The sequence below is a fragment of the Canis lupus genome, chromosome 14, assembly GCF_003254725.2.
Source record: "Canis lupus dingo isolate Sandy chromosome 14, ASM325472v2, whole genome shotgun sequence".
In the NCBI taxonomy this organism is placed as follows: Eukaryota; Metazoa; Chordata; class Mammalia; order Carnivora; family Canidae; genus Canis; species Canis lupus.
Window position 1 is genome coordinate 32,603,934 of NC_064256.1, and position 25,053 is coordinate 32,628,986.

At 36.4% G+C, this 25,053-nt stretch overlaps 1 protein-coding gene across 28 annotated transcripts in view; it reads left to right on the top strand.

Moving 5' to 3' along the window:
* HDAC9 (histone deacetylase 9) overlaps positions 1 to 25,053 on the top strand; it is a 1,020,499-nt gene that overhangs the window by 473,000 nt on the left and 522,446 nt on the right. The window lies entirely within an intron of this gene.

Below are 25,053 nucleotides of genomic sequence, written 5' to 3' on the forward strand. Positions count from 1 at the left end.
TATCTTCATCTTTAAAGAGTTTGATTATTTTTCATTTCCTCTGAGCCTCCAGATAACTATATAGGTGGGAAACAGATGATACAAAAGTAAATTTAAAGCAAATCTCTGTATTGTCACTAGATGTGTTTAGAAAGATGAGATAATTGTTACCTTGGGTATCTGTCTTATTCTAGATTTTTATTTGTGCTTCTTAGTTACCCTGCTATTCCCTCAGGCTTTATAATAACCCACTCTATATTGATTCAGACTCAAACATAGTCGTGTTTAGTCCATAGGTGACGTTGGAGTTTTTCCATAGGTGACCACCAGGTTTTTGTAACTTCTAGTTTTACTTCATTGGCCAGTGTGACTAAATCAAAACTTATGAAAAGGAGCTGAGATTTTTGTTTGCCAGGCTACTTATATAGATGTGATGTGATGTGGTGTGGTGTGGTGTGGTGTGTGGCGTGGGGTGTGTGTGTGTGTGTGTGTGTGTATACATCAGAATAATGTTAGCTTACTATAATAATCTGTTACTTTCATTCTGGAGAAAAGCAGCACTACATTTTCATGTTCAAATTTGGGAACTTCTCACTATTATTCACCATCAAGTACAATCAAAGAGCAATTTTAAATGTCATATTTGTATATGCTATTTCTGGGAAACACCAGATATAATGTTATTTTAGGAAACTGTAGGTTGACCTTGAAAGACTTACATTAACAAGGAAAAAAAAAAGCACATTTTAAAGGGTGACACATCTAACAAGGAGCTTAAAAGAGCAAGAGAAAGTGTGTAGGTGTTCAATAGTAACAACCTAATGGTACTACATTGTATTTCATGAATGAGGGCAATTCACAAAGTTCCCACAAATAGGACCTATGTAAGAACATAACTGTCTATAGCTATCTTTATCATTCATTCTATCAATATTTTACCAGTCCCAACTATGTACCAGACTGGATCCTGGTTGCTGTGAAAATTAAAATGAGCAAGTTACATTCCCTTCCAGTGTATATCTCAGTTTCATGGGGGGAGAACTCAGAGTGTATTACTCATTTTATTTATTTTAGAACTAATGAATTATAAGTAACATCAGCTTTGAGAATATAATAGTGTCACCTATATATGTGTCTTCTTGCATTTAATAAATCAGTTACAAGGAGGACTAGAAGGAAATATGTCTGAAATGTAACCAAGATGATCTCTGTGTGTCACTAATTAGTAGTTGTTTTATAACTGCTCATTGGTTTCTAAGACAAGTATGTTATTTCTTTCAACTCAGGAATCAAAAAATAAAACATCACTGATTTTAAGCTAGTATAATTTGCAAGGATAATAATCATTATGTTTCCTTGAGTATCTATGCCTGACATGTTATGGAGTTTTCTGTTTCTTAGTATTAAATTAAAATTATTTTTTTTGAAAAATTACTAAAATGTAGCAATAGAAGGAGCTTTCAAAAGAGACATTAGATAGCCTGCCTGAGAATCTCTCAAGGCATGGGTTGACAAACTTTTTCTATAAAGTTTTAGATAGTAAATATTTCAGGTTTTGTGGTCCATAGAGTCTCTGTTACTATTCACCTCTACTTTTTAATAGGAAAACAGTCATCAAGAGTGTGTAAACAAATGGGGTTGTCTATATTCCAATAATATTTGGAAAAATGGGCACAAGGGTTACATTTGCCATAGTTTGCTTAACCCCTCATGTACAGCATTTGTCAACAGTGCAAAGATCTGGTTCTCATACCTCCCAGAATCAGACTCCAGAGAGATAAACCCTTGGAATCTGCATGTTTACTCAGTTGCCATTATTATTACTATTTACTATTTATTTTGAGAACTTTCATGTCCTTTACCTACCAGAATACCTCAAGCAGGGATTTGTTTCTACAGTATCCCTAAGGAATTTCTAGGTAGCTTGATTACTTTGAAGTTTTGGATCATATGCTTATCAGGTGGAGCCTCTATTTCAAATAATTGACAGAAAAAGTATGTGGGCAAAATTTCTGTTTAGTCAAAGTCTAAAAATGAGAACTCAAAGAGAACAAGGACCTTTTCTTTCCTGTTTACTTCTGTATTTCCAGCTACTGAAAATAGGGGAGGTGACTGGCAGAGGGTAAGAGGGTAGATTTTTTGATACATATTTGAAGATTAATTGAATGCAGTTTTGGTGTAATGTTGCCCTACATCCAGGTGGCCTCACCATCCCTGTATTTGATATCCAAGCAATTGAGTCTTAGCCACAGCTTTGCTGCTTTTTACACAGTACCTTTTGGTTTTATTACTCTTTCGAGTAATTTGGGGGTTATGTCCTGCCCTCAAGTTTGTTGTTGTTCTGACATACCAGATTCCAAAGCAGGATGACATTTATAAACATTGATAATGACATTCACTAAAGATTTTTCCACTCTCAGCAACAGAAATCAATATGGCCAACTAACCAAGTATATATTAAGAAAATGAATTAGGTGAAAACTCATTAGCAGGTGTCTCTGGACCTTCTCTCTAGAATGCCATCCAAAAACAACTCAGCTCCCAACATTTTTCCACCTCTGGGCCTTTGCACATGTTGTGTTCTGTACTGTTTTCAAATTCTTGGAGAGAGATTGAGATTTGCTCACTAAGGTCAGGTGCCTGCTCTTTAGTTTTATTACTTGGTCACTGGGTTGGGGGTACCATTATGTAACCATCCCATGGAAAGAAAATCAAAGACTATTACCAGAAGGATGTGGGAGTGGGATAAAGAGATGCTCGGAAGACTCAAGTAGTTTAGACATGCTAATTTGGGTGCCTTTTAAAAATAACCTGTAAATGACTGTTTGGATTCTGGTTTTCTAAAGCCCATCCCCTTTTTTAAAATTCTGCTACTAACATAAACCAGACTGAGACCTCTAACAGGTCCATGCCAGTACTTCTGTCTATACTGCTCCTCTGCTGTGCATGGTGCTCTGTAATTGCTACAGATTTCCTCTAGACCTGAAGATTTGATTTGAAGCCCTGCTTTAGCTGCTTTTTGCTGGGAGATTTGATTTTCAGTCCTGTTTTTGCCTTTAGATTATATTTATTTATACTATCTATCCCTGCCTACTTCCAAGAAAAGATTGTTACTGGCAGTTTTCAAATCAAATTCCACAGTAAGAAATGGCACAGATAATATTCAGACAGCTTCCTCTAATCTAGTCACCTCTGGTTTTGTCTCTGATTAGCTGCCACCCAGACAGGCACTGCCCCAGCATGGGCCGGGACCTGCTCTGCAGTGGGAGGGCTCTTAGAATGGAGTTCTTTCCCACTTAAAGCCACACCACCCCATACCCGATCCTTTAAACTCTCTCTCTCTGTTCAGTCAGGGTGCTCTACAGGAATTGCTCTTCTGTCCAAGATCATCTTCTTTCCCTTGGCCACTCCTTTCTGTGCTGCAGTTCCACTGGCCATCATTCTGCTGCAGACACACAGAGACCTATTCCCTTTGTCTGGAATATGCCTTTCCCACATGTTTACAAGACTTGCTTCTTCATATTTTTTGGATCTCAGCTCGAGTGTCCACTTCCTTAAAAGAGATGCCTGCTCAGTACCCTTTCTAAATGGTCCATGCTGGGCATGTGAGTGACTCAGCAGTTGAGTGCCTGCCTTCGGCTCAGATTGTGAACCTGGGGCCCTGGGGCGCTGGGGTCCTGGGGTCCTGGTATAGACTCCTGTATCAGGCTTCTTCCTCTGCCCAGGTCTCTGTCTCTCATAAATAAATGAAAAAAATCTTAAAAAAAAATAATCCATGCCTCCAAAGTTACTCTATATCCTATTACCATGTTTTATTTCAGTGTTGCAGTAATCACTATCTGGAATACCACTTCTTTGTGTACCTGTGTTTTGTTTTCTGCCCCCACAGTAGAATAGAAGCTCCATGAGAGCATGGGTTTTGTCTTTAGCCTATCCCAGATGTTTCGAGTAATGCTTGGACGTACTGACTAGGTGCTCATTGAACAAATGGATGAATGAAGGCCAGTTTGCAATTTTCAAACTATCTTTGAAGCACAACCACTCCTACACATAGCCACCTAGACAGATGCACCCATCTAAGGCATATCAAAGCCAGGGAGAACAAAGTTAACCAATCAGTATCTGGGTTGTGGGAAGCCAAGATCACTGGACTAGCTGAATCTTTGCTCCCAGAAAACAAATACCCATTCAAAGAAAGGAGCCGGGGATTTGCCACAACTTTTATACTTGTGCTCTTGGGTCACCCTTTCTCATTATCTCTGCTAGCTCTGTGTTTGCAGAGCTCAGCAGATTATTTTACTGGGCTGAGAGGAAACAACATGTGGTGATTATGATGGAGCCTTAGCATAAGGCATACATCCCTTCCACATTAACTCAGACAACTTATTTTTGCCTCATCCTTTTGTAAGACTCAACCAATTCCATTTTCTGCTCACTTGACAGGACCTATATACACGTCACCCTCACCTATCTCTACAGGACAGTAATTCATCTCCACTCATATCCTTGTGCATCTGGGTCTGAAAACTGCTGCATAAGTCAAGCTATAGCATAAGCTACCAAAATGACTTCTCATCTTTTTTTTTTTTTTAAGAGTTTTATTTATTTATTCATGAGAGACAGACTGGGACTCAGTCCTAGGTCTCCAGGATCAGGCCCTGGGCCAAAGGCGGCGCTAAACTGCTGAGCCACCCGGGCTGCCCAAAACGACTTCTGATTTTGTAAGGAGAAATTGATTTAGAAAATTCTGAGGTGAATGTGATACCAAAAGATGTGTCCAGTTTTATCTGGCAACCTTGATTTCCCTCCCCCAATAGTTCTTCTTGGACAACATTTGTAATTATTCATAGCTATTGTAATATATCATTGGTTTACTTCTCACTGATTAGAGCTTTGTTATAATGTTTTCCTTAGAGCTTCATACTAATGGATCAACATGTTGGTGAAATTATTTTCAGCAGTTTAAAATGGTCTTTAAAAATATCAAAAATGGAACTTTTTGACCTCTGTGGATAGAGTCTAAGAGGGATCTTATGCCACATTGGCTGTGTCATAAATAACATAAAGTAATAAGAAGGTTCCTGTATAAATTTATGGTGTTTCGCACGTATCACTTAAAATGCAGAAATAAAATAATTAGGTCTTAACTCTGAGGCCCTAGTGCTTCTCAGCTTCGTATCCTGTGTTATTTTAGGCCTTCTAAGAAGACATTGAGGAAGGGGATGGCAACCCAATATTTGCCTGGGGAAGGCTATTTTTATCTTTCTGTCAGACACTGATATTGAGCCTTGGTAATATCTCTAATGACTTTTTTGTGGATGCATGTATGGAAACATTCTGTGTAAGTTAAATTCAATTTTAAAACAGCAACATACTGTGGCACAATGATTAAAATTGGTGAGTCTACATGTAAGTTCTTTGCATGATTCTTACACCTTTTCTGTCAGCTTTAAAGGATCTAAATAAAATATTGGACAAAACGTCAGGAACATTTGAGGCAGAATTGTGCTTTCCCCCTGCAGGTAAGCCCCCTCAGCTGCCCCCGCAGTGTCTGTTTTCCTCTGGGAGACTTTAGCCACAGTATTTTTGGGGGAAGGAAGGTTCTGCTAAGCTGATGAAATCAGACACCTAGGGAAGCGAAATTTGGAGAAATAAAGGTTGCATCTAATTGTTAGAATGCATTAAAATGATACTGAGGAAGTAACATTTTATAACCATAGAATTTTAATATAGTCCTCTATTTATACATATTTTATTGTCTTTGAATGACAATTTTTTTTCCTTTAGGGCAGTGAGGGAGCAGACTCATCACCAAATTTTAATAAACATTTACATTCTCACATAATTTAAAAGCAAGTTTGAAATAGATAAAGATTATTCTGTATGTTTACGTGGAGCTGAAATTCATATTATCTCATTTCAGGATGTTAGAGAACTAAAAGCAACACTAGAAACCTGAAAGTCAGAGGCACAAAAACAGTGATATTTAACATGATTCATAGCCAGAATCTGGAATGCTCAGAGGAAGAAAAACGAGTTAAAATGCTACTGGTTAGATGGAGAAAGGAGGGGAGGCAGAGACTGGAAAGGAAAGGAGGGAGGAAGAAGAGGAGAGAGAAGGTGGGGGAGGGGAAAGGACAAAGAAGCAAGGAGTTAAAAAAAGAAAGGTAAAAAAGAAAAGAATGATCAACAGAGAGGGAAATCTATTAAGACACAGTGTGCAAATACTGCTGTCTTCACTTTGTGGGAAGTGTATTGTGTAATTGAAAGGGAGTCGAATAAGTGTTAGTAGAATTTTAAAATAACGTTCATCATGTGGTGTGAATTTACCCTGTGGGTTTTGTGGAAGCTGAAGCTGTGAGCAGGGTCAGTTTCGGTGTCATGATCAGGTTGAGAGCCCTTTGCCCAACAAAACTTGGAAGGATCTTGCTGTGGTTAATGGCCAGGCCTGGCTCTTCCCCACCCAAGGAAGCTGCTGCCTTAATAACAAATCTCTGAAAATGGACCAAGAGCCATTTCCTCTTCTGGTCCCTGCCTCTGAACCCACACAAGCGTCCTGTCACCAAATGTTCTGCTTCTAGAAGTAGTACGCAACAGTTCTGTCTATGGAATGAGTGAGTTAAATTCTGAGTCATATTTTTGTGGAGATGTAAGAGTTGATTTTACGGAGAATGCCAAGCTTCTTCAAAGCGAGGCTGTGGATAAATATTTTTAGTTACCTATGTCCCTATGTCCCTGGAGATACCCTATTATCATTATCAGAAATTTTTGGTATTATTTTAGCAAAAGGTTCATTTTGTAGCTCCTCATAATGCAAAGGTGGCAATTGGACATTAAATCAATGCTTTAGCTGTCAGCATGGAGATGCTTTTTTTTTTCTTCTAATTTTACTAACACTTTAGCCAGTCACCATGCCTCCCCAGTCCATGCAGCTGCATAATTATACATCAGATCTCCAAAATGAATTAGTTTATTTTTAAAACAGCTAATTGCCTTAGTGGAGTCATGTTTTACCAGAAGCACAAAAGGGCTTTGTTCATTGCAGGGAAATTTTCTTCTGGAATGACTGTGTTAGGCTCTAGCTTCTGTAATGTCACTCATAAACAACAAAATATCAGCAAAATCCACCAAGATTACTAGTATTCCAGAGCATCGCATTGTGATTTCAGTATTATTTCCTCTGCATGTAGCTCTATGTGATCTTAAAATTAAAATGTCCTTACTTAGGAATGTCCTGTGATACAATGATATGTAATAGAGTCCCTTTACATGTGTATTTCCTATAGCACAGTTTAGGTCTCATCTCCTGAAACTCAACTACGTATTTATAAAGCAAACGTCCCATTGCATGTTTGGTTTCCATTATGGATAACGGGCCAGTTCTTTGAGATCAAGAATTCTATACAGCCCAAACTCGAACTTTTAAATTTTGATTTTGGATGCTATTGAATTTAAAATAGAAGAATGTATCACATTTAAATTATATCACTCTGCAGGGCTAATGTTTATAGAAAACTCTGATTAAAGATTGTTTGGAATAGGTACCATATCAACTACAAATGTCTGTTAGCATGTCAACTACAAATATCTGTTAGCATGTCCCCACAGGATGGCATTACTTTGGCAAATTCATATCAGTGATGCCTGCAAAGACAAATGGATTCAACCAGAATGCCAAATGAATAGTCTCAATGAAAAGTATTACTCCAGGGGACAATACCCTCATGACCTCTGACCAGAAAATTCTGGGAAACCAGATTATAATTAGAAGGATGATGGCAGAATGTTGACTGAAACCCATGCTTGTTAGTTATATGGTTTGAATGTTTAATAACATGACTGGATGGATCTGCCCCTGTGAAACCCAGATGTGGCAAGACCACCACAGAGAGCCTCGGATCTGTCCCCAAAGCCAATAGAACAGGATCTGAGCTTTGTTATATTTCCCAAAAGGGCAAATTTAACTCCTTTCATTCTAAGATTTAAAGCAGTAGTGTTTTAGACTGATATAGAGTAAGAGAGGAGAGCCTAGAGAATACCACACAGTAAAACATCATTTTTAAAAAATCCCCCTTAAATATCTTATTTCTTCCCCAATATTCCTCCCTAGCAGCCAATAACCTTATCTCTCTTTTTTGTTGTTGCTTTGTTTTCTCATTCTTTGTCCACACAGCCCCTGGAATATATTGTATTTTTTTGAACAATTAAACTCTGGCTCCAGTTTTGTATTCCCACCAAGAAAAGCAAAGCCTACAGTTAGCTAAACCCTTCTTTTGTTTTCAAAGTTTTGCTACTTAAGGTTGCCGCCTGGAGATATCATCCGCCATGCCAAATTGGTTTTCAAATCGTCACCTAATAATTCCTAGGAAAACATTCTGCTGCTAGGAAAACTAGGACTTCCTATTCCTAATTATAGGAAGTCACCAGCGTCTGGGGCTGAACACCCTGTCTCCAGAGCAGAGCTTACTTAGGTGGATGCTGATAGTGTTCAGTGCTGTGCTCCATGCTTTCTCTAACTCCAAAGGTAGTAATAACATCCCTTCTGATGCATCTTTCATTCAGTAGCTTAAAGTAATTAGTTATCTTGCAGTCAGTTCCCACTAATATCTTGAGTTCCCCAAGAACTTGAAAGTAAGGGAAATAATTATAGCCTTTAAGAACTGAGTTGGACCACATGAACTGATAGTTTGACAATTGACAATAGGTAGCTAAAAACTGTCCAGGGAATCCCAATAGCCAATGTGTCAAAATTTCTAATCCAAGGCTGGCAGAGGAGTTCATTAGTTTTACGTATAAATAAGCAAATTAAACCAGACTCATCCGTATGTATTTATTTCAGGAATCAAAAGACTATATTTACAAAACATGATTGAGATGGGGTATTTATTAAGGTCAAATTGTGTTCATATGGAGGAGATTCTTTATTAGTAAAATACATCTTTGTAGTTGAAGAGCTTTAAAATGGTCTCAAAATTCATTGCCAGTCACACTTCCTAGTGTTCATGAATCTTCAAAACTTAAAACTGGTGAGGGTCTTATCACAACAGATTACAAAAGTATGATTTTTGGAACTTAATGTTATGTTGTTTTTTTTAATATTTACACTATTCTTAAATTACATTGATCTCAAACATTCATGAAAATCAAGAGAAACTTAGAATAATTATAAATTTTCTTTGTTCTCTTAATAACCTTTCACAGAGCATACCTATCTTCTGCCTTATCTGATATATTTATTCAGATATTTTAAATAAGTTTCAGTAGTTTTATTTTGTTAAGTTAAAATATGTTTGGCTATCATGACTGTTTCTGCATTTAATGGTTCTTGCTTTTGAAACTAGAGACAAAGATCAGTCAATACTTTAATTGCCTGAAGGCTATCAACAGACATGAAGCTTTCCTTAAAGTAGTTATCATCTTTGAAAAAGAAACTGTACTTTTAAGTGCAATTTATGCATTTACTAATTCTATGCTGCTCTCTCAAGATGATGGGCTGCACATTAGCTCTTTCCTTTTATGTTTCATTACTTAATTTGGAAATCAACTTTTATTTCAGGTGCCATAGTAATTTCTCATTGTTGATAGCAGAATTACAATGAGAAAAATCTTGAAAAGAATACATTTAGTTTAAATTAAGCAAAAAAAAAAAAAAAAAAGAGGAAGAGAAAGATTTAGCTAAGATTCCGCTTAGGATTTTATGAAATTTAGTTGCCTTAGAAAACACAAAATGTTGCCACTTCAAATGGCAATTTCTTCAGAAACTCTCACCTGCATTAAATGAAATGTTTGTGACAAAATAAACTTACACTGTCAATGTGTAAGAGTTCTTATTATTCAGTAGTCTTATTAATCTTTGGTATTAATAGATTCAGTTTTTGCCTATCCCTTAGATTTGTAACTATATTTTCTTAGGAATCAATTTTTTATTTCCTGGTTATTAGTAACCTTAAACATGTTTTATATATAGAGTGTACATTAGTGTTTCCTTTTCACTGAATGCTTATTTTTATCTTTTGCCTACTTTGTTTTGGTTTGTATCTTTTCTAACTGCTTTGTAAATATTATTATATTCTGAATACTAATCACTGGCTGATTAAATGTGCTGTAGATGTTTTCTTTCAATGTATCATTTTTTCCTTTTATAATGGTTTGTTTGCACAACACATTCTTATGTCATATTTATCAATATTTTTTATAATGGCTTCTGTTTTTTGTCTTACTGAACATTTCAGTCCCTAATTTGAGGATTTGAACATACTCTTTTGCAGTTTTTTCCTAATTTTTTAAAAATTTTACTCTTCATATATAGATCATTAATCTACTTGAAGTTAATTTTGTGATTGTGTGTGTACATGTGTGTGTAATATAAAGATCTAATTTCTAGGTCTATAATAATTTAACATACAGAACCAACTATCTTAGCACTGTTAATCGAAGATCTCCCCTTCTCTGTGGTACTAGAACTGCCATATGTTTTTATAAATAAGTGGGACTACTCTTTGTTGCTTTATTCTGTTAAGTATTAGTTTATACTTGAACCAATAATGCATTCTCTTCATAATAGCTCACCAGATAAGTCTTAAAGGATAGTGCACATGCCCAGCCTTGTTCAGCTGTTGGTTCATAGCAAGATGTTCTTCCTCTAAGGCCCCCTGAAATGCAGCCCTTGCCCCAGGTGCTCCACTTCTCTCAGCATGGGCTCAGCACCACTCCTCCATAAGAGTCCTAGCTATTGTTTTGTGCGTTTATCCATCCACTGTGACAGCCTCTGGCCCAGCTGAACGGTAGCTTTTGGTTTTGGGGGGTTAGGGTGCAAAGGATCCAACTTATTTCCCCAACTCACAATTATTTCCCCAACTCACAATTTTAAATGTGAATGATAATGATGATGATGAAGATGGTAAGCTACAAAATAACATAGGTTTTGAGCAGTTTGCTTGATAATCCTATCACCTCATAAACTTGTTAGCATATTAACAGAATTTGAATTTTCTCTGGAATATAATTATTGTGTTATAGCTGATGTGCTATGGCATGCATTGTAATAGCCTGTCATTTTCCTCATGGTGTTCAAAAAGTATAAATAAAGAACTTAACCTACTTAATATTACTTTGGGGTTGGTGACTCAAATGCATATTCTTAACCAAATACTGCTGTGAACTACTGAATGCTATGCCACAGTTCTATAAAGTCATACCTGGCTCTTTCTACTTTGAGTAATGGTGTTTTTGTCTCCAGTAGTCATATTTTACCCCAGCATCCATTACAAAACCTAGAAAATGTCTTTTTAATGCAAGGCTTCAGAAAGATCAGAAAATGATTTAACGTGCATTAATAAACCATACAATGATTTATCTTATTATTAAACCAAGCAAAATTATATTTGACAAATGATGACTTTTGACATGAATCTTCAGTTCCTATCTCATCTTTACCAGTTGGAGCCAAATCCAGCCTGGATTTCTTGTCTTGTATAGCCTGAACCCCAGAGTTTCTGTTCTGAATGGGCCATATTATGGCATGATGGTCTCTGTCTGGTTGTTGCTTCCTTATGTCAAGACCTTGCTACTGTTTGCAGAAAAATGATTGGTCTCTGTGTCTGTAAGTGCCTGTAGGTCATGTTAAGTGCCAAGTCTTCACCAGTACCATTTTTAAAAGAAGTTAGTTTTCTCGCAGTAAGTTCATCAAATGCCTTTTGCAAGTTGTGTATTCCTGGGGTACCATCAAGTAGCCAAGAGCCTCTTTAGTTCTGACCCTGCTCTGCTTTTTCTCTGTAAAGTTAGAGCAACAAAAACAGATTCTATTCTTTCTGGCAAGAAGAGAAGGAGTCTGAACTGGTAACAGGCGCAGAACTGTGGACCCCAATGTTTTATAGTAGATGCCAGCATGCACAGTGACACTGTTGCAGGGTGTCTCCTATTGCCACAGTCCAGGGTTATCTTTTTCGCTGTTTTCCCCCATCTGGATATTTCTGTGCATTTTCATTTTGATTTCTGTTGTCTCCCAGCACTAAGTACTGGAAATGTTATTCTGCTATTCAAATATTAGGAATTGCTGTGACAAAAGGATAAAAAAATAGTATTGGAGGATTAAAAACATGAATTATGAAAGAATATGATTCTTTCATAATACTCCTTCATAATTATGGAAGAATAGTATTCTTTCCTAATTCATGTTGAGCCCTTATTTATTTTATCTTATTATTATTATTATTATTATTATTATTATTTGGAGCAGTATGGCATATTTTTAAGGACACAGTGCTAGGACTCAAAGGCCATGTCTATTCCCGGACCACAAGATTACAGTTTACAAAGTGAACATTAACAGCGAGGTGTGCCTGGTCCTATAGTTCTCAGACTTTCGTTACACAGAGTCCCTACTGGTCCTGCTCACTTTGCCTGAACACCCAAGGCCCTTCTTCCCAGAACCCTTTGAAGGGACCAGTATTTGTCAAAGGAAACAATATTTGTTGTATAAATGTAGGAAACTCTTGTAATTAAAAACCGAACAAAGGTTAATCTATTTTTTAAGGAATTGGTCAGATGGAATACTTCAGCTGCTGCTGCAGTTTTCCCAGTAAGAACACTTGTTAGAGGAAAAGGCACTGAATTATATATTTGTTATGTGTTACAAAGAAAGATGAAAGAAGTAGGGGAGGGAAGCATGGCTATTAATGGTTAAGTAATATGTGCTTAGACTTGGGACAGGAAGAAAACTGACTTCAGATTTGTATGTGAGTAAATCAGAGGGTGGTATGGAATGCCTGTCTCTAAGAATAGGCAGTGATTGCCGAGATGAGGGAGCGATCAGAAATTAGATATTTTAAAATTTTTATTTATTTATTTATTTACTTGAGAGAAAAAGGGCAAGCAAGTAGGGGAGGAGTAGGAGGAGAGAGACAAGCAGACTCCGCCCTGATCAAGGAGCCCGACTCGGGCTCAATCTAATGGCGTTGAGTGAACCATAATCAAGAGTCAGACGCTTAACCGACTGAGCCACTCAGGTGACCCTAAGACATTTTTTAAAAGTATTGAAATACAGTTGAGATACAGTGCTTCTGAAGAACCTAATGAAAAATGAGGCAAGTTAAAAAATAAAAACACAAGAAAAATGAACCCAAAAAGGAGATCTATTTGATAGTGTATACGTTTTCATTTATGGATTGTGTCAGTTGACATTGTTGTTGTGATCATAGGAAAATCCTATGAAGAGTACGCTTGGAATGAAGAGTGGGCAGGGTATCGACTGTGCCTTCTCATTTAATTCACCACCATGCCAAGAAGCTTTATTCCAGAAGTCAAATTTGCTCTTGGATGTACATTGTAATTTCTGGAGTAATATTTATTTATTTATTTATTTATTTATTTATTTATTTATTTATTTTAGGAATTTTTTTTTTTTAGTCATTTAAAATTTTTACAAATCAGATTCTTCCTGTCTTTTCTGTCAAGAATGATGCTACATTGGTAATTATGTAAAATTTCCAAGTTAATGGATTTCATTCTTAGACAAACTGATCAGATATCATGACTGTACATTATACTCAATGGCACAAATTCATAATTTTGAGTACCATTTTAATCTTGCTTTTTCTTGTCAACTGATTTGAATCATATACATTTGGATGTCTGACAGCCAGTGTACTCTGTATTTAATGATTAAACATTCTTGAGATGTTATGATAATCCATAATTCATTTGAAAGTAGTGAAAAGACTACTTTACGTTTACCCTAATGATTGGATATTAAAAATATGACTAGTGTTATACCATGGGATACAAAGCTAGCCATGTTAACATAGACCTTGACAATAATTATGGATTTTTCATTTCTTATTCCTCATGTTGGCCTACATTTTTTTTCTTGGAATGCTCTGGTATGGTTGATCAGATTTCAAGTGAAATATGGTTGACTCTTGAACAACGTGGGGGTTAGGCCACCAACCACCCAAGCAGTCAAAAATCTACATAGAACTTTTTACTACCCCAAAACATAACTACTAATAGCCTACTGTTGACTAGAAGCCATACTGATAGCATAAACAGTTGATTTAAACATATTTTATGTTTTAGGCAACATATGTTATATATATTATATACTGTTTTCTGACAATAAAGTAAGCTAGAGAAAGATGTTATTAAAAAGTCATAAGGAAGAGAAAATAAATTTATAGTACTATATTTATCAAAACAAATCCATGTATGAGTGGACCCATGCAATTTAAACCAATGTAGTTCAAGGGTCGGCTACATATTTTAAATAAAATTAAATACCTGAGAATTTTCCTACTAATTTTTTCTTCCTAGCTTATCATGGGAACAGCATTAACCTATGCTTGAAAATTTCTTATGGGTTAGCCTTCAGAATATTAATAACTCCTATACTTTAGTTTCCTTTAACTAGAATTGGGTTCCTTCAAGTCAATACATAATTATTCATTTTAAATAATCAAAAAGTAGTAAATTTTCATCCAAGTAAAGTCTTGTATTTAAAATAAATGAATTCGGGTCTCTTCTACTTACAGGATATACTGTAGAGAATTTCCTTCAGATAGAGCCAAAATAAGACAATAGTCTCTACTTCATAGATTGTTGTTATAAAAAAAAACAGGTTGTTATAGCTTCAGGTGAAATAGCTAATGTTAGCTCTTTGATTTTTAAATAGACATTCCCTGACATCTGGAATGAAAACATTAGCTGGGGATAATGCGTTGTGGACTGGTGATACTCCTAGGTTGTTACTAAATCCCAAACACAGATGTATGTCATTGTACCTAATGAAGGTTCTATGTTTCATGTGAGTGTTGCTATCCCTATTTCTCATATTAAAATACCTGATTTAGGGGCACGTGGGTGGCTCAGTCGGTTAAGCATCTGCCTTTGGCTCGGGTCATGATCCTGGGTTCTGAGATGGAGCCCCAAATCAGGTTCCCTGTTTCTCTGGGAGCCTGCTTCTCCCTCTCCCTCCTCTGCCTGTCACTCCCTCTTTTGTGTTCTATGTCAAATAAATAAAATATTTAGTAAATAAAATAAAATAAAATAAAATAAAATAAAATAAAATAAAATAAAATAAAATAAAATACCTGATTTGACCCCACAAAGTAAGCATAGCAAATACTGGCACATACTATTCACCTCTTGCTCATTATTTCCATTTCTTATTTTGCAGTTAGGAATCAGTGACTTGTTGAATACACATGGTTTGTTTATCAGCCTGGAGAGTGATGAAACTTTCCATTCTAATTTTTCTTATCCAACTTACATGTACTCATTTTTTCCTTTAAAAATAGCAGAAACTGGGGACTTCTATATTCTGTTTTATGATATTATGGCTAATTTTGAGAAATAAAAATTATCTTCATTCAGAATATGGAAATCTAAGGAGGCCCTCAATTATTCACCTCTTGATGTGTGTATTAAAAATGTTTGGGGGATCCCTGGGTGGCGCAGCGGTTTGGCGCCTGCCTTTGGCCCAGGGCGCGATCCTGGAGACCCGGGATCAAATCCCACGTCGGGCTCCCGGTGCATGGAGCCTGCTTCTCCCTCTGCCTGTGTCTCTGCCTCTCTCTCTCTCTCTTTGTGACTATCAAATAAAAATTAAAAAAAAAAAAATAAAAATAAAAATGTTTGGGATGCCTGGGTCGCTCAGTGGTTGAGCCTCTGCCTTTGGCTCAGAGCGTGATCCTGGAGTCCCAGGATCAAGTCCTGCATCAGGCTCCCTGCATGGAGCCTGCTTCTCCCTCTGCCCATGTCTCTGCCTCTCTCTCTCTCTCTCTCTGTGTCTCTCATTAATAAATAAATAAAATTTTTAAAAATAAATAAAAATAAAAATGTTCTCTGAGGGGCAACTGGGTGGCTCAGTTGATTAAGTGTCCGACTCTTGATTTAGGCTCAGGTAATGATCTCAGGGTTGTATGCTCAGTGGAGTGTCTGCTCTGAGGATTCTTTCTTCCTCTATGTCCCGCTTGGTGGTCTTGTGCTCTCTCTCTCTCTCTAAAATAAAAATAAATAAATCTTTAAAAAAATAATGTGCTATAATAATAACTACAGGGTAATGAATACCTGTTATGGTCTTGTCATACTGATAGAAATTTTATATTCATATTTCCAAATATTAAAGCAACCCTGCAGATGTTAATTTTTTTCATCTTTATCATGTTTATTTTATAATCATGATTTCCTAGTCCTTATTCAGTTGATACAATTTGGGGAAATAAATACTCCCTTCCCTTTTTATTGCGTATTTTTGAGGGGGTAGGAGGAAAGAAATGTTAGAGAATAGGCAAAAGATATAGGGAGCAGAAGGATGAAGTTGAAGAGAGACTCAGTGAATGTTTATATGAACCCTGCTGTAAGCAGTTTCAACCACGAAAATAAAAGGTGACAACATGACTGTTTTCTTCTCTCATGGACTTAGAATGTATGAAACAATAAGGACCATGATCAGCATATATTAATTATATAGCATCATGGTATATGTTTCCATGGCATGATGTGTATATTCTTTATTTCTTACTTTTTAAGTTCCATAGATGACATTCATGAGGCACTTTGAACACATTATTCAGCAAATATTAATTTGAGCAAAGAAACCAATTTTGCCTGGAGGAAAGCACCATTAGCTGCTCTGTGAAGGTCCTCCTTTCAAGTAACACTTAATTCTATACTTGGGGCTTCATATCCAAGGAAATTCTTGAAGGACATTCCTCCCTCAGTTGGGCTTAATAACTTATCTGCGACACCAGATGCAGATAAAATAAAGATTGCATCTTGGTTAAAGGTTTGTCAATGGAAGCCCCTTGCAGATATAGCAAATATCTTGTCCAGATGGTAATTGTAGAGGACCTGTTCTCTTTCAGCCTTTTTCTTCCCCCATTTCCTCTCAAGGTCTTTATCCCAATGCTCTGGTTCTCCGTGAGTGAGTGTAAGGCTAAGGTTAATATTTTAAAGGAAGGGAATTGTGACTAAGGAAGGTTAAGTAACTTAACCAAGCTCTACAGCTTATTACTTAGGTGACAGAAGTGGAATTCAAGTCAAATTCTGTCTGAATCTAGAGCCCTGTCTCCATTTAATAAGTCACATTGTTTAGAGTGTTATGTAGTTGCCCTTCATATGAAAGATATCCTATGGTTTTCATGAATCAAGCATAACTTAATATCTGACACTGAAGTTTGCACATTTTTCAGAATATGTCTCTCTTTGATTTAGAAAATATGTGAACATAAGGCCCTTCCTTCAATAGACTGAGACCATGTAGGAGCTCTTTAAAACTGAAAGGGAATTCTTCAAGTCAATGAGAATATAAAGTGGAACTTTTTTGATTAGATCTTTGATGTTTTCAGAAGAGTCATGTCATTGTGTCCTGGAGCCATGCTGGCCATTAGAAGAGCCCAGGAGAGCCTCAAGAGCACAGGAATTCTTGTTAAATTTTTCAAAACTCCTTTTCAGTAAGAATAGTTTCACTGTGGAAACGGAAAGATTTTAAGTAAATTCCCTCAATCTTGAATTTTTATTTATTTTTTTAAAGATTTTATTTATTTGTTCAGAGAGAGAGAGAGAGAGAGAGAGAGAGGGAGAGAGGCAGAGACCTAGGCAGAGGGAGAAGCAGGCTTCATGCAGGGAGCCCGATGTGTGACTCGATACTGGGACTCTGGGATCACGCCCTGAGCCAAAGGCAGACGCTCAACCGCTGAGCCACCCAGGCGTCCCTAATCTTGAATTTTTAAATTTCCTGTGTTTAATCCTAGGGAAAAAAAACATGGTAGAAATTAAAATCTCTGTGTTTTATATTGATGATACAAAACTTATGGTTACAATATTGTCCTGAAAAGGACTGTGTATGATATAATCATCATGCTTATCTGACCAGGGTGATGTTGGTATTAGGTGTGTGAAGTAACCTCTTTTGAGACAGGAAAATGAAGTATATAGAGATAGACTTGGGGGAGGGTGGCTGGTGAGATGGGAATAGCTGATGCAGAAGATGATAGAAATTGTTTGCCTGACACTTCTCTGTGAAAATAAGTATGAATCCAAGTGTAGAAAAATCAAACACATCATGGATCTTTACATATATTCCCATATCATATAGAGTGCCTACTGTTTGCTAGGCAGTGTGCAATAGGCACATAGATGAATGACTATTCTGTTCCTGACTTGCTGATGCCTAAAATGGGGAACAGCTATGTAACCAAATTGTTGAAATATCCAATGACTCCTGTTATAAAAATAAGGATAGAGTTGGGTCTACTCATTCATGACTGCTTAGATTAGAGAAGGCTTTGCCAAGGAAGTAATGTATGAGCAAAATTTGAAAGATGGAATAGATTTACTATTTTTTTTTGGGGGGGGGCTCTTGAGAAGATAATGAACCACTAAGGGCCACTGTTTCCTTCCATGAAGTAACCAAGTATGAGACTTTTCTTTGGGATGAAAGGGCGGGGCGGGGGAGGGCAGGGAATAGGTATATGCTGTCTGTAAAAGCCATATTTAACTGATGCAAAGGATGAAAATAAAGTGATAGAAAAATATCTATCAGACAAATGTTAACTAAAAGAAAATCTGTTACACGAAACAGTCCTGAAATAGGAAAAGTTCCTTAACCATGGGATGTCTGATAAACTTAGTGATATGGCTAATTGCAAATGTTTGCACTTTAGTTATATACCATTGCTATAAATATTTTTGATCAGTCAAAAAATAAGTGTTGGGTGCTTGCTATTTCTTAAATATGGTAGTTGGCATCCAATTAGATCGTTTATGAAGTCAGAATATAATTTCAATATAAAAAATGTTGTTCCTATTTTCAGTGGCAAGCATTCTGGCATTCTCTTGATTTAACTTGGTGATAGGTATTGGTTTGCTGTGGTAAATATCAGCTTGATCTTTGTGGCAAGAAATGACATTTCTGGGCTGATTTTTTGATGTCTGCTATACTTATATTAGCATACGGAAATCAGTCCCATCCCAGCTCTTAAATACGGTGTTCATCCAGGTGCTACAAAGCACTATTGATTTTTGGTGATCAGAATCCCATTTATTTATAAGATGATAAATATTAAAGTGTGGCTACATAAGAAGGACACTTACTTTGTAGAATAATACAAGATTAGATTTTTGAGTCCTACCAAATAGTGAAGATCAGAATGCTCATTTTACTTAACTGAAATTCTTTCAGAATTTTGATTTTCATAGCCCTGTAGCCAAAAATAATGCTTTGTCTTGAAACTAAGATTTCAGGGGCACATGGGTGGCTCCTGGGATCAAGCCTCGAATCAGGCTCCCTGCCCAGTAAGAAACCTGCTTCTCCCTCTCCCTCTGCTCTTCCCCCACCTCTCTCTCTCTCTCTCTCTGTTAAATAAAAAATAAATAAATCTTAAAAAAAATAAATTAAGATTTCTATTATAAAGAGTCCCTGGTCTCATAAATACATATACATAGTTTAGTAACCATAGGCTAGGTTAGTCAAGGTTGGTTTGTATTTCATAGTTGATGCTGTTTAAAAGAAAATTATATCTGATTACCAGCATGAACCAGTACTTTCCATTTTAAGCAAAAGGGAGATTTCTTGTTGGTGTATACTAATATTTCCATTCAGGAATATTGGTACATAAACTAATATGAAATAGTTTTTCTATGTGAAATATTTTCAGAGTACCATTATACAAAGTGTAAAAAATACTATGTTGTATGTTTCTCAGGTGACTTTTGCAGAGAGAGAAGATTGAGTCTGAAGCCATATTTCTTTCAGAACTTTGAGTCAGAATGGTATAATCAATGGAATTTACCAATTAAAAATAGAACATGTGGACACGAGCTGATGCAGTTTATAACCAGGCTTTTCTAGAAACTCTGCCATCATTGCAGTTACTAGATCCAGTACTATAAAGTAGTCTCTACAAATGCATTTTTATATTAATTTCTTCATGCTCATATCTTTAAAATACTCTAAAAGAAAGATACTGAATACTCTGCTCAAATTGTACTATATTCTGATGATTACATTACGGAATCCACGTGAGATAATTTCTGCTACATTCTGATGTCTGAGCTTTTTCACTGGTTATTCTGTCCACAAGGCAAGAAAAATAAATGCAAAAAGTGAAAGTGCAATTACATTTCACTTGATTTCAACAAAAAATAACTTTTTCAGAAATGCATCTAGCTTTTTAAAATTGTGATTTATTTTTGAAGTTAATTATTAGTTATTAAATAATTTTAATAAGATACTATGGTAATATGAATAACAATGAAATATTACATGTAGAATATTATGCTATACTACTTTCTCCTCCTGGATGGGCTGCTCAGAGCTCTGCAGAGAGGTACTGATGTGCAACTGGCAAATACTCAGAAAAATAGAACCTAGAACAGCATGGCTCAGCGAAGAAGAGCAGTGCATACATCCCTGTCATCTTAAGTGTACAATGCTGGTCTCATTTGCCAGCGAAGAGATTCTTTTCGGGGCAGTCCTCCTTTTTATACCTTGAATATTCATGGTTTTCATCAGTCTCTTATGTTATTTAATGGTTTTCAGTTTGAAAAATTGTTCTCTAGTAATACTGGCTAGTTTAAAATTAAGCCCACAAAAGATACTTTATCCATTTACATTTTTAGCCATCTAATCATTGCTTTGGAAAGGTTGATCTTATCTACTGATTCTCACACTTTGTTGTGTGTCAGAATCAGCTGGAGTGCTTAATAAAATACAGATTCCGCCCAGAGATTGTGATTCAGTAGTTCTGGGATAGAGCCTAATAAATTGCATGTCTACCAAGTTCCCAGGTGACCCTGATGCTCTGTACTCCCTTAGAAATAGCCTAAATCATGGATCAACCCATCCCATGTGAAAGGAAAAGTTAAATTATTATCAATCAAATCAAGGTCAACAATTACAGAGTTTTTGTTGATATTGTTTTGTTTTTGTATAAAAGTCTCCCTGGAATTTCATTGCTGATGTGTTTTCTCAAACCCATTACCTGCCCTTGGCTCCAGACAAGGTTTCCTTATCAGAAGACCACTTGGTAACCAATTAGGTTGTTTCGGTAGAGAGGAATCACTTGTAAATTAAATATCCACTGTTTAATAAGAATTGGCCATGTTCCTCCAAGAGACAGAAAATTCAGATAAATAAGTTCCTTGAATTTGAAATAAAAAGGAGTACACTGTACTCTATTTTTCCTGTTCCTTGGCAAATATGTGTAACTTTATTGCTGTGACAATAGTTAGAGACGGGAGGATGGGAGAAGCAACATGAGTGAATCAGGGAACTAGTGAGGAGTTCCAGGTATTGATGAGTAATTTGTAGTTTTCCAATAAAGTACAATTAATATTTTAGGCAAACAACTTTTAAAATCTTAGTGCATCTAGATTCTGGAATCATAGGATTTGGTACTGCATGAAAAATGGTACTGTGTTTGATTACAGATGAGCAGAGGGTACCTTCTTGTTTTAGCATAAATCAGGTTACTCTACCTTCTTTGCTTCTTTCCAGTGGGTCTGTAGTCATCACCTACTGATTTGAGAAAAGGTCATTGTGAGCTAGGGGTCTGAGGATATTTCTGGAAATATTTTGATGCCATATAGGTAGATTTTTTTTTTTTAGGTAGATTTTTTAATACACCTCTTTGTTTTGCCTATACGTTTGCATAAAAAGAATTGGAGTTATCATAATTACTTTTGAATGACATTTTGGTATCCCTCATGTGTTTATCACTAGTTTCGCATATTTTCTTTAAAACCAGTCAGAAACAGGGGATCCCTGGGTGGCTCAGCGGTTTGGCGCCTGCCTTTGGCCCAGGGCGTGATCCTGGAATCCCAGGATCGAGTCCCACGTCGGGCTCCCGGCATGGAGCCTGTTTCTCCCTCTATCTGTGTCTCTGCCTCTCTCTCTATGTCTGTCATGAATAAATAAATAAAATCTTAAAAAAAAAACACTCAGAAACTATTAGACAATAGGTTTCATTTTTCATCAGTAGATAATATTACAGTTTATTGGATGAATGTAAAATGATTTTAAGATCAATTTTTAGATCAACATTTTCATTAAATTGAATTAACATTTATTATATTGAGATTTTTTTTTAAATGCCTGTTTACTCTAGCCTGGCATTTGTTACAGTTTTTATAATATAGAACTTAATATCTTTTTTTTCCAAGTCAGTAAAACTAGTTATTTATAAATGCCCAAAAAGAAACTTAGTGACATATTTTTACTGACATTGTTGAGATCATGTGAGAAGAATTATACAGCAGTCTTAATGTTTAAGTTGTTGTTAATAGAACCATGATAATCAATATACTTGGTGGTGATTTTAATGATAGTTATTTTTCCTCTGAGAAGCAAGTGATACCTATTTTATGATAAGTGTCCAAAGTCTTCTCACTCTAAACAATCTTTTCCTTGTTAAGAGCTGAAAGACAAGACTGCTACTGGAGGGGGTGTGTGTGTGTGTGGAAACACTGAAAGAATGCAGGGATGAAATGTAAATAAATCTCAAGTAGAGTAACTTGGTCAACATGAAGAAGACACATTACACTATTTTATGTGAAATGCCTTTTCCTGGAACCTCTGAGAAATGGGATAATAATGAACTCTTTCGGGGTTTTCTTTTATTTTTTTGTGATGATAAAAGCTGGGAGGCTATTTTTCTTAATTACAGTTTGAGGGTATAATTTAACTTTAAAATGAGAAAGATGTATATTATGTCATTAGTGGGATTGTGTTATCCCTGTTACATGTTTATCACTAGTTTTGCATATTCTGTTCAAAACCACTCTGAAACTTTTGGTGGTTCCATTTTTCATCATTAGATCATGTTAAAATTTATTCCAAATATCTGAGATAATTATTTACATCATTTTAGTGAGGGACAGGATGGCAGACTCGAGAATGTGATGGGAAGCCTGCTGCATTAGAGACCACCTGCCAGAGATGAAGCAAGTCTCCTTAGTCAGAATTTCATTAACTAGTGTTTTCCTAGCTTGAGTAACCTTCAACACACCTTTTCTACTTTCTTTGTATGTAAAATAGGGAGCTTGTTTGTCCTAAATGAGTGGATTTCAACTATTTTCTCCTTAGTATAAGAAGCTGTTATTCAAAAGAACTCTTCCACATTCCGGTATAAACAAATAAAAATGAGGTTGCCCTGGTTTAGGGGAAGAGCTCTTTCTGAAGAACACTGTGAGTCAACTCCCAGGTCCCAAGGCATCCTGAGGGGCAGAGAGTTTGAACACCATTGTAGCAAACTCTTAATTTCCTTCTAGGTCTACAATGCTATGCTCAGTTCCATCATCCCTAAGCTAAGTTGCCACCACAATCTTTCCATCTCTTGAGTTTTATATACTGATTTCTTAACTGAGTGAAAGTTTAGTTGCAATATCAAATGGAATTAAATATTTTTTTGAATGACAGAAACATAAGATTTTCTTTTTTAACATAAGTCACACGCAATTTGGAATAATTCCTTTTTAAAAAATCTTGGGGCCTGCCTTTGGCCCAGGGCCTGATCCTGGAGACCCGGGATCGAGTCCCACATCAGGCTCCCTGTATGGAGCCTGCTTCTCCACCTGCCTGTGTCTCTGCCTCTCTCTCTGTGTCTCTCTCTGTGTCTTTCATGAATAAATAAAATCTTTAAAAATAAATAATCGGAGACGGACAAACATTATATGGTCTCTTTCATTTGGGGAATAATAGTGAAAGGGAATAGAAGGGAAGGGAGAAGAAATGGGTAGGAAATATCAGAAAGGGAGACAGAACATGAAGACCCCTAGCTCTGGGAAACGAACTAGAGGTGGTGGAAGGGGAGGAGGGTGGGGGGTGGGGGTGAATGGGTGACGGGCACTGAGGGGGGCACTTGACGGGATGAACACTGGGTGTTATTCTGTATGTTGGCAAATTGAACACCAATAAAAAATAAATTTATTATTAAAAAATAAATAAATAAATGATCTTATAACTTATTGGTCTGAAAATAATTTTTCAAGAGGTAGAAGTTAATCTATGAAACAAGGAAGATTCCGTGCCACTTTCTTCAGCAGTGAGTTATCTGCCTAATGACTTAGATGCTTCCTCCTTTCCACCAAAACTACATCTCCTTGTTCTGTTTTCCCTGCCCCGCACTCTGGGTTGACCAAGATCCTTCCTCCATCTGATTGTTCTGGGAACCTTGAAACATTCCGCTTTTTCCCTTTCCTTCTCTGTTGCTACTAATGTGTTAAGAATTACATTTTCCTTGCTGATCTAGTTTAGAAAAGTGAGAAGAGGTCTCAGGACTAGTGGATTATCACTTTTGGGCGTGCCCTTGGGAGTGGCTAGATGCTACAATCCAGTTAGTGATGCAGAATTTATTTCTCATATAGAAATGATGTTAAAAGTGTACACCAGAGACTATATCATGTTTAGCATTATATATAGTACAGTTCTTTTGCTCTACAGGTGAATTTCACAGTGTGAGTTGGCTGGGAGCCTATCAACTATTATGAATGCTATTTCTATAGCAAAATGGGGTCTCTGTTTCAGGTAGAGATGAATGCAGAATATTCCTAGTTGGGGACTGACCATGTTTATTGGTTGATCGACAGGTGCATCTATTCAGTGGTTCTGCATCCATCCATTAGACAGCATCAACACTTTCTTTTCCTTTTTTTTTCCCACATTGAATTTATCCCGAGAGGCTGAAATAGAGGTAACATTTTCAGATCTGAGCTGTTTTCTTTTTAATTTGATATAATAGAAACTGGATGCAATAAAATTGATAGGTGGTAGTAAGATGATCACATTAGGATTTGTGAAATGGACAACATTTCATAAATAGCAAGTAAAAAATCAAACTAGTTCTTCATAAACATTTTATTCTGGGGTGTGCTTGTTTTCTCAAACTACCTCTACTAAATCTCCTGTCAGTCTTGAAACTAGAAGGCAGAAAAGCTTCTAGTGCTACAGCCAACTGCAGTGTAGCCAGAGAAACAGGCAACAAAAATAGAACACCAGGATTGCTGTGCGTGGGTGAGGCAGAAACCACATTATGAGCAAAAGCTTCCAGTATTATTTTAGAACCAATACAGAGCTCT